The sequence below is a fragment of the Ursus arctos genome, unplaced genomic scaffold (genome assembly GCF_023065955.2).
Source record: "Ursus arctos isolate Adak ecotype North America unplaced genomic scaffold, UrsArc2.0 scaffold_5, whole genome shotgun sequence".
Taxonomy (NCBI): domain Eukaryota; kingdom Metazoa; phylum Chordata; class Mammalia; order Carnivora; family Ursidae; genus Ursus; species Ursus arctos.
This window is the reverse complement of record NW_026623067.1, coordinates 73,878,168-73,888,997: the sequence shown is the minus strand read 5'-3', so window position 1 is coordinate 73,888,997 and position 10,830 is coordinate 73,878,168.

Here is a 10,830-nt window from a genome sequence, read left to right as displayed (position 1 = left end):
TTGTAAAGCATATCTACGACTCCAAGCTTAATTTCACATTAGAAATAATGAAATACTGATTTTTCTGTTATTGAAGAAACTTTCAGATATATTCTCTGAAATAGTCTTACTATTTCTTCTTTTCAAAAACTCTGTCATCAATGTAAGATATATTTAAGTAAGAGCTGTCTATACTCTAATCATCTGCATGACTATGTTGAATTTAAACATAAAACGTTATTGGAATACACACCTGGCCTTGACACTGTTACAGTTTAGAATATGATATAACAGAATCACCACTTTCCCCTCCGAAAGAGCCATTTGTATCTCTTGACATGTAAAAAGAACCATGCCCATAAGGACAGTTCTTAGGGCATCACATAGTGCAGGCAGGCAGAAGGCTCTAGTAGTCTATGTGAGGCACTTTATGTCTCTGAGACCATTTGAGTCAATTTTATAAATGGCATCTTGTTAAGGTCCTCATTACTCTGGTGTGGTTAATATACTTACATGAATCACTTACTATCCATCACTATTAACTGCCAAGGTTCAAATTCTAGCTCTGCGGCTTACTAGTTGTGTGATTCTGGGCAGGTCACTTATCCTCTCTTTGGCTTATATCCTCATGTACAAAATAGAGTTAGTCACAGTAGTATTTAGAACAGATAGTAAGTGCTATATAAGCCTTTGTTAAAATACATAATTAATGCAGTTGATACTGGACAAGGCTTGCTGGAAGAGGGGCACTGGATAATAATAATGCTCAGAGGGTTTGCTGGTCTTCAATAGTGGAGGGAACTCCCAGTTTTCTTCCAAGCAGAGGTCTGGGATGGCAACAAGCCTGATATAGAGGTCCTCTACACCAATGTGGAACAGCACTGAGACGTGTTCTAGAATAGAAGGTCCAAGACAATAAGAGCACCTGAGATAGCTCTCGAGCCTCCTGTAGCCCTGAGAAGCACAAGAAAACATCCTATAATTATGCTGTTCCGAAGACGTCCAGAGACATGGCTGAAAGTTGGGTTGGGACCAAAGGGCCATAATAGGTAGCGTATAATGGACCGTGTGGCCACGGAAGAGCCTCACAAGTAAGCAGTGGATGCAGTGTAGACGAAGATCAGGGTCCAACACCCAGGCTGACTAAGCCACATCTCCCTGAGGCCAATGTAAGCAGGTACCAAAGACCCTGGGCCAACCGTCTGCACCTCAAGCCAGGAAAGCACATAGGCCACCAGGCCAGGGAAGAAAAGTGAAGGAAGGAAAGGCCCAGAGTTAAAAGAGGAACAGTCAGAAATGTTTACTCCTAGGGGTGCCTGGATGGCTCAGTTGGTTAAGTGTCTGCCTTCAGCTCAGGTCAGGATCTCAGGGTCTTGGGATCGAGCCCTGTGTGGGGCTCCCTCTGCGTACCCCCTCCCCTGCCCTGCTCATGCTCTCTCTCTCTCTTTCTCTCTCAAACAAAGGGATAAAATCTTAAAAAAAAAAAAAAAAGTGTTTACTCCTGAATGTTTTTTGAGTAATCAGGAACTTAACTACATTTCCCTATGTGACTAGGTTGTTTGTGCTCTCAGGCAGAAATAAGGTTTTAAGGAAGGAATTAAGTCCAATTATGATGAAAAAGAAAGAGTTTTGAGCCCTGAATTTATTTATTTATTTATTTATTTATTTATTTATTTTTAAGATTTCATTTATTTATTTGAGAGAGAGAGAGCACGAGCACGGGTAGGGAAGGGTCAGAGAGAGAGGGAGAAGCAGGCTTCCTGCCGAGCAGGGAGCCCGATGCGGCACTCAGTCCCAAGACCCTGGGATTGTGACCTGAGCTGAAGGCAGATGCTTAACCGACTGAGCCACCCAGGTGCCCCAAGCCCCTGAATTTCTTGACTGTGTAATCTGTACTAATAACTTTAAAACTATAATTTTAGGTCAGCGTAGTAATATGTGACACTGTGAGTTTTGAGCTCTGAAAGTATAGTCAGGAGGCATAAAGTCTAGTCATGATTTTGTTGCTTGTCATTGTGGTAACTTGAGCAATCCTTTAACCTAAGGACTTTATTTTTCGTGGTAAAATGTATGTTAGAACACCTGTCCAGCATTCCTCAGCTTTCCCATGAGCATCAAATGGGATCATTTATGTAAAAGGGCTCTGAGAAACTAGAAAGCTTAATGTGATCCCAGGAAATTATTATGAATTAGAACATGAGCAATGATGAGTTTTGGAGGCATCACGGAATGCAGATTTATGTCAAAATGAGCTCCCCCAAATGAGGTTATGGAAGTCAATACAAAGTGAAGGAAGTCAATATATTGAGCTGTGAGGGAATATATTACAGTCTTCAGAGCCAGAATGACCTGATAAGGAATTCAAGAATTCTTAGCTCAGATATTTACTATCTTTATGGTATGAATAAAGTTAAGTTACCTTTTTGAGTCTCCACTTTCTCATTTGCAAAATGAGTTTATGTTGAGGAATGGAAATCAGGTGTGTTAGGGGCCTTGGTCATAGCAGGCCTTCACCAGTAGGAGATAATTACTTTTCCTTACTCTCCATGGGTGTGAACCAGTCTATGTTAGCAAGACAGGGCTGTGAGGTGGGGGTAGGTGAGAACGTGGAAGAACTCGGGAGCGTCAGCAGAGGTAAGCCATACACAAGATTATAATGTTCATTGATTAAACACTGTATATAATGTATGCATTTGCCTTTTGAGAACAAGGGAAGTCTTTAAGAATCATTCCGGAGAAGGAGGAGAGGGAATTTGCTCCTTTCCATGTGCTCTGGGGAAGCATGTGGGAAGTTTGGCGTTATCTTTAAATTCGCTGTAAATACAGAGACGGCATATACCCGGAGATGATAAAGCTAGGACTGTTTCATGGTGGCATTCGTGGTTCTAAGCTCAGTACCTGAACAGGACACACTCCTCTTCTTTTAAGCTTACCATCTAGTGGGATAAGCTAAAAAAACATTTAAAATACCTGAGTGATTCTGAACGTTATTAGAAAAAAGTAGTAATTGATTTCATTACTATGAAATAAAAGGCAGGGTTCGGACTGAAGGAAAGATAAAAGTGTAGTATGGGACAGAGTAGAGATCATAGTGGTTTTTTTTTAAAAAAGCAATGCGCAGAGTGTTTACTCAAAGGGGAGAATACGGGCTCTCCGTCTTCACTTAGGCTGCTGTGAAGGACGCCATGCTGGTCCTGTGGAGATGAAGCCCCATGGAGGGTAAGGCTTGGAGCAAAAGACCAGGGGCATGACCTTGACTTTGGGAATCAGCCATTTAAAGATGGTTTTGGCACCTTGATAGAAAATCTTTTTCTGGAAAACTTGGAGCAGAGGAAAAGGCAAATGGGATCTAGGACACCGTAATTGGCCCAAAGGTTAGTGAGAGGAATTTTTGTTCACCTTAGGTAGATGAACTTTTCGGTAGCAAATTGATAATAGTAGGGTCTATCTATCTATCTATCATCTTCATAATTTTCCAATTAACTTTCATATGAATTAGGTCATTTAATCTGAGAACAATCTTGAGAAATAGTCAAAGCATATGTCAGCCTTAATTTGCTGATTAGAAATAAAAAGTTCAAAGAGAGTGAGTGACTTGTTTAAGGTTACACCATAAATATTGGAGTCAGGGCTAGAACTCACATCTTCGATGTCAGTCTTCCTACAACATGCACGGGCGTACACTCTGCATCTTTACTCAGATACAAAACAGCATTTTTTTCCTAATTTTTATTATTTTTTTTATAAAGATTTTATTTATTTGGCACAGATGGAGAGAGAGGCTCGTGAGAGCAAGCACAAGCAGGGGTTGCGGCAGGCAGGGAAGAAGCAGGCTCCCTGCTGAGCAAGGAGCCCTATGTGGGGGGCTGGGATCATGACCTGAGCTGAAGGCAGATGTTTAACTGACTGAGCCACCCCAGCACCTCAACAACAGCATTTTAAATGAGAGCATTGCCCAGAACCTGTGGGTGAAAACTAAAATCATCATGCCAGACACTATGACTAGAACACATGTCTAGATGCTGGAGTGTACTCCAGCTTCAGATCTGCTGCTGGTATTTGAATCTACAGGTCTGACAGGATTGGGATTTATCTTGCCTGGTTCTCATGTTCCCTACCCTGGGATTGCCTGAAGTCCCGAGAAACGTTTCTGTGAAAAATTTCAGTTCTCACCACCTCTCCCCCTTCTAAAGAGAAAATGGAGCTGTTTGCATTGGCATTTCAGATCAACAAGTACTTAAGGAAGCAGAAAGGCTTCTACTTTGGTAAAGCATATTCTTGGCATGGGTCTGTGGGGGCAAATACAGCATATCGGTGGGTCAACACTACCTCCCATCCCTGCAACGTTAGGCTGATTCATTTGGGACATTAGAGAAATTTCTTCTTTCCAAATTTCTTTTATGAGACAAGCTTAAAATGAGCTGCATGATGAGATTGAGAGATCGTGGCATTTTTTAAGACCATTTTGTCCCCAGGCAACCTACGTAGGCAGGGAAACAAAACTATTTTATAAACGAATTCTATCGATGTAGACACTTACTCTGCCATTCTGATAATTAGAGGCCTCAAACAAGTTCATTTTTGTGTTATAGGCTATAGATTTTTTAAAATTTTCTTTCTTTCCTTTTTTACGTTTTGTTCCAGAACTCTCAGGTTAATTACCTTAAGCTTATGGATACAGCCAGAGGGTATGCGAAAGATGGAGAGTTTCTAGATCTGCATAGGCTGGATCAGTTGTTGTTACTGCTTCCAAAAATTAAAAGGAGGGAATGATATCCTAGTTGAGAGATACATTGCTAGAGACGTAGGATCCTATGAAATTCTGGCCCAAGTGTTTATCCTGGATTTGTGCGATTTTGACCAGGCCTGACTACCCCTGGCTGGCTTGTGGATGAAGCTCTTTCTTCCAGAGGGAGGGTCCTTCCCTGCTTTTATTTATGTTCCATTTTATTTAGTATGCATAGTGGGCATGGTGCCACTCTGACTTTTAACCCTAATGGAGAGAGCACACAAGTTGACTGGGAACCTCTAGGGGAAATCAAGCTTTAATGACAATTTGAGTGTGAAATCTGGTCTCTGGAAGAAAGGTCACCACATCTGCATAGCCCCTGGAGTCAGGCTTAGAGCCCTGTCTGCCTTCAAATAAAGAAGCATTTTCCTGTGTCTTAAGGCTGCTTTAGTGTGAGGTACAAGGAGCACATGACAGAATCAGGGGAACTGAGTGATGTTTGTGCATGTTTGACTGCACTCTGCATCCTAAGAGAAGACTTTGGAGAAGCCCAATCGATACCGCAAGCATGTCCTGGACAGCGGCAATGCTGTTCTCATTCTGTTACAATAATGAATTGAAGTCTCCCAACAGCAGGTATAATAAGCACTACTCAACCCTTGATATTCAATCACCTTTAACTGGTTATAGCTATCTAAAATTCACTCGTAACTGTGGTGTTACAATACCCCACTGGCAACCTTTTATGGCTCTCCCTGCACAAAAATGCAAAAACATCAAAAATGCCTCTCAGTGCCATAGACTCCGTGCTTCCCTAGATTTGCTAAAATGTTTTCCATTTTTTATTTAAAGTCCAGTGGAAGGCATTCAGACATTGTGCACCAAATGAAGTGGTTTTGCCTTCCGTTTGAAATTATTTTTGCCATTGCTGTTAGCCTAGAGTTCATCTCTTCCTCGTTTCTGGTTGTGAAATGATTTTGTGTTATTTAGATCCCCTAAAGCAAGTTAATCTTTTACAAATAAAAATGAAAAGAAACCAATTTTTTTTTTCCATAAGGCTCACTTCTGTTTTTTTGGTACCTGATTATTTCTTTTCTTTCTTTCTTTCTTTCTTTCTTTCTTTCTTTCTTTCTTTCTTTCTTTTTTTTTTTTTTAAAGCTTTGTGGGTTTTTGTTTTTGTTTTTTTTCCACGAGATGAGAAGCAGGATAACTAATGCAGCTTACACGCAGTAGAATGAGCAAGTGCTTCTACCTTATTTTATTAACACAAATGCGACAAGAAATTAAGGGCTCATGAAAAATCCTAGTAAAATCCACATCCTGGAGAGAATCCAGGTTTAGAATTCATAGTCTGAATATAAGTAACTATATCTCGACCTATTTTGCCAGACTTTCATTTTATTTTCAATTTAATTTTGAATACAAAGACTCTGTTGTTTTAGGGTTAATTCAACATTTGAACAAAAATATCTAGTCAGTTCACACTATGTTACACGGTCATTGTTAGATTTTAAGATTTCAGTTTGGTCAGTTCAGAGTGCTTCAGGTAAATGCGATAAATTTGACCAAATATTTTAGTCTAAATATCAGGGAAAAAAATCACAGTATTTAAGAAAGATAATAATGGAAGGCATTCTTGTGATAAAATTGACAAATTTCTTTAATCTTAATCTTAAAAATACTAACATATGTATAGTTTAATAATACAGTAATGTATTTTACATATGTGTGTATATAATACATATCTATCTATGTATGTATTAGGTTTTGCGGATAAGCTTTAAAATAATAGGTTTTACATTTCTTTATGACTTGCATACAGAATAGGCAAACTTCTGCTTCCCAACAAATAAAAAGGTAAAAGGTTTCATCAAAGCAAGGGTGGTAAAACTAAACTTAGCTTTTATAATAAAAATAGTGTCAAATTCAATTTCCCTTTCTACTACCAAGTAATTCTGAAATGTTTGGAAGTAGCACCAGGCTGCAGAGTAATGCTATCTGCAAAATATCACCCATATTTTCAGACATGTGGTAATGATTTTCCTCACACTTAAAAGTGGCCCCAATTCTAACAATAAGCACAGTTGCTTTAGAAGAAATGCTAACTTTGACAGGTTTGCTAGCCATTTTTTATTATGTTTAATGAAAGATCACTAACTTCTTCTAATACTTCAAAAGCTCACCCCGTTTTCTAGAGGGAAGGCACAGTAATCACTGTAAATCCTTATTGCCCAAGCAAATAGTGGAAACAGTAGACCAGTACACTAATGAATTAGGTTACCTCTATTTAAGATGCTTAGAATTTCAACAATTATTAATTCCAAAATTGTGGACCTATATAATACACTTTATGAGGCTTATTATTAAAATATCCTGTTCTCACAATGTGTACAGTATTAATTTTATAGAAAATTACTCAAAATTAAGAACACATATAGGACTGATAACATGAATTATTCTCTTAAATTCTAGAGAAAACTAAATCCTATCAGAATTTGGAAATGCAGCACAATTTATCTCAAAGCATTATAAAATTGATGAATTTGTACAGTGACATTTGCAGTGGTGAAATAAAAGGATTTGGGAGGAAAGTAATTCAGGTCCAGTATCATGCCCGAATTCTTTAGTTTGTTTTCATAAAAATGTAACGTAATAAGTATTTTATATAGTTAATGACCAGAAGCATAAGAAGGTTGTGAAAAAAATCTTCATTTTGAAGTGACAACTATTTGTCTTTTTGATATACTTTCATTTGAGATGTGAAATTAAATTTACTGAATTCAGCCACTATAGAAAAATGTTTCATAGCTAGAACACAGAAATGATTTAATAAGTTCTATGAAAAGTCAATTTGCATGAGATCAGCACCTAGCCTATAACGGGTGGTAATGGATTGTTGGCTTGATTTTATACCACTTGACATCAGATTACAATACACTGAATAAATGTTAACCTATAATCCCTTTAGTAAAAGCGAGCATTGTTTGTCTTCCCTTGTAGAGACCACATTGATTTTCTTTTATTGGATGCTCAGCCACTGCACCTTAGATTGATCACTTTGAATTAAATGCGCAGAGAACATTTTTATTATTCTAAAACGGCAATCTTAACATTGGGGAGATGCACTTCCTCCTATCCCTTCCATACTACAGCATGTATACCCAGCCATATCATTTAGATTTCTTTAGTTTTCCCATTTTGTTTCAGGGCGGCTGTGATGCTGACCCCTACTCTGCCCCTATGACCCTTGACCCAGACACATCTGACCAGTCAAGGCTCTGGAGGTGGCGAATTAATAGAAGCCCTGCTTGTTAATTGCATAAAAGAAAAGCCAAAGAATTCATCACCTCAGTCATGGCCATTGCTTCCCTTTGACCTCCTTCTCCCACAAGGCTTTTGCTGGTGGTCACATCTGTGGTTTTCCTATAGCCTACATATTTGCCATATAATTATTCAGCATCAAACCTTATTAATCAAATCGATGCTGTGTTTTAAATGGAAATTGCAGGATTAATACAAGCATTCATTTCATCCTGAAAATCTTGATGGCTTTAGCACATGAAATCCAATTGGAATATAAAAGAAGGGATGTAGAGACCTGATTGAATTAGGGGAGGCATGGTGCACATTAAATTACACATGCCAGCAGGGTTCCATGCTTTTATAGTACAATACTGCTTTGGAGTCCATACGCCATATACCTCTCGCGATTTTCTGTTATTCACTAGCACTCTCAAGATAAGCAAGGACGTAAAAGGTTTCCATGTTCTTAAAGGTGTTTTTCAAATATCCAATATGTTTCCAATAGAAAAAAAAAATTCCTATGACTGTCTCATTGTGTGTAAGAGGTTATCACAAGAAGATACAGCTGAAACTAAGTATGTTGACGTTAGACATCTCTTCGTGTGATGGGGAAAGAGAGGTGAATCATAAAATCAACTCCCAAGAAAACCTTTTTTACTCCAAATGTCTTTACATAATAGGTGGTCAATAAAAATTTAATTAACTTTAAAAAAGCATTTTATACGGGGCCTGGAAACTCCCCGTGTTTATTTTACCGTATTTATTACAGAAAACGCTACTGGAGCTTGAGACTGGGAAACCAGAATCAGTGACAGCCACACTGTTATTGACAAGTACCACAAAGATATTACAGAGCTCAGAGCTTATTCTCTGGAGTTAACCCTGACCTGGTGCAAGATTAGCACTAACACATCAATAACCTAAGGAAATAGGCAAAGAATGTCCCTAAATGCTTCACTTTGAAAATTTTGGCACATTCTAGAAATTCTCTTCTCCTACAGAGGTTTTCATAGTTCAGTTTCGTTTTTAATCTTTGTGAATACGAGAGAAGTGTGTGCCTTCGTATCAATAGCCCATGTGTGGATGTGGATAAGCTGCTGGTCGCTCATTTATACGTGAAAGTTTGGAAGGAATTTAAATATAATGGGAGAGGGATTACCATAAAAAGGCAAATAGTTGCAAAATAGTAAAAAAACATTTCAGTTAAGAAGGTTCAGTAAGGGGAAGTGGCTTTGTCTCATCATTACAAGTCAGGCATTCCTGACTTCCTTCCAAAATTTCCTAGTTTTATGTAATTTAAAAGTCAGGCTTTTTCTTACCTAAAACAAGTTTAAACTCACTTTTGAGATTGGATGTAACTCTTTTTTATTTTTATTTTTTTATCTAATGAAACAGAGATCTTTCCACAAAGGCCTCTGATAATCCATAGGTACCATATGTGAAATAGAAAAAAGTCACCCCCTCTAGACAAATACAGGCCCCTGGATGTCCAACTTGGTGAACTTCTGCCTTTATCTAAAATAGAGAAACGTCTTGCCAGGGTACATGGAGTAGGAGCTAGATTTCATGCCCTCTTACGCTTATTGTAAGATGATCTTGTACAGTGAACAACCTGTTCTACCATATGTGGCAGACCTGCTTTCTATGAATATCCAAAGCAATATAGCAATCCTTGCTTGGTTTCCACCGGTTGCTTACAGACCAGATTTAGTATTCAGTATTTAGTTTTGAGGAATAAGTTTGAGCTCAAATAAAATTATGGTAGAAACACAATAGGGAGAAAGTTCTGATTGAGGAGAATTTTTCTATGGAATACATTTAAATGCTAATTATCTGCCAGATTCACTTTTGTTTCTCTTAGAGAATGGCAGTGAGTTTCTCGGACTTGGTTTACTTGAGTAACTATACATGAAGAATGCCCCCCCCCTTTTTAAAGATTATTTTATTTATTTGAGAGAGAGAAAGAGCGAGAGAGAGCACGAGCGGGGTGAGGAGCTGAGGAGAAGCAAACTCCCAGCTTACCAGGGAGCCCGATGCAGGGCTGGATCCCGGGACCCCAAGATCATGATCTGAGCCGAAGGCAGATGCTTAACCCACTGGGCCACCCGTGTGCTCTGAAGATTGCCTTTGAATGACCTCTGCCTATGTTAGCTCCCCTTAATCTGCACTGTCATTTTGGAGTAATAACTCAAAGAATAGGGTCTCTCCCCTTCCTTAAGCACTTTTTAAACATTTTGAGGATGCATTTCTCTAAAAATCTCATCATAAGAAAAAAGTTAATCAGAAGATGTTTATGGCGGTGTATTTATGAAATTGCATTTGACAATCATGAAAACAAGCTGCTGTAGTATATTTTCTGACACAAATTCTTTCATTTTAATATGTCCCTTGCCAAATTAGATGATTTTACTTACCAAACTTCATACATACTTCATGATTACTTGTAAAAGACAATTAGTTGTGAAATAAGTCAGCTCAGCAGACAGAGGACTTTAATAACAAGTTGATGTACGAATACTGGCAGGTGCTGTCTGTTAGTTAGAAATAAATAGTACCTCGGATCCTTTGCTGTAATTACCATCATCCACTATTTATACATGACCTGGAGTTTGGTTCATCCTGGAATAGACTCAGAGCTGATTGTTTTTCATCAGGCCTTCATTAGGAGCTTAAATTAAAATGAAAATCTTCAGGATGAATGAAACTTTTAATCCAGCACAGTAATATTACTTGCTCTTGGCATAATTGTGTGTCTGGGTAAACATGGACGTGTACGAGGGTGTGTAAGGAGGTGTGTAAACAAGCACGTGCTTCCATGT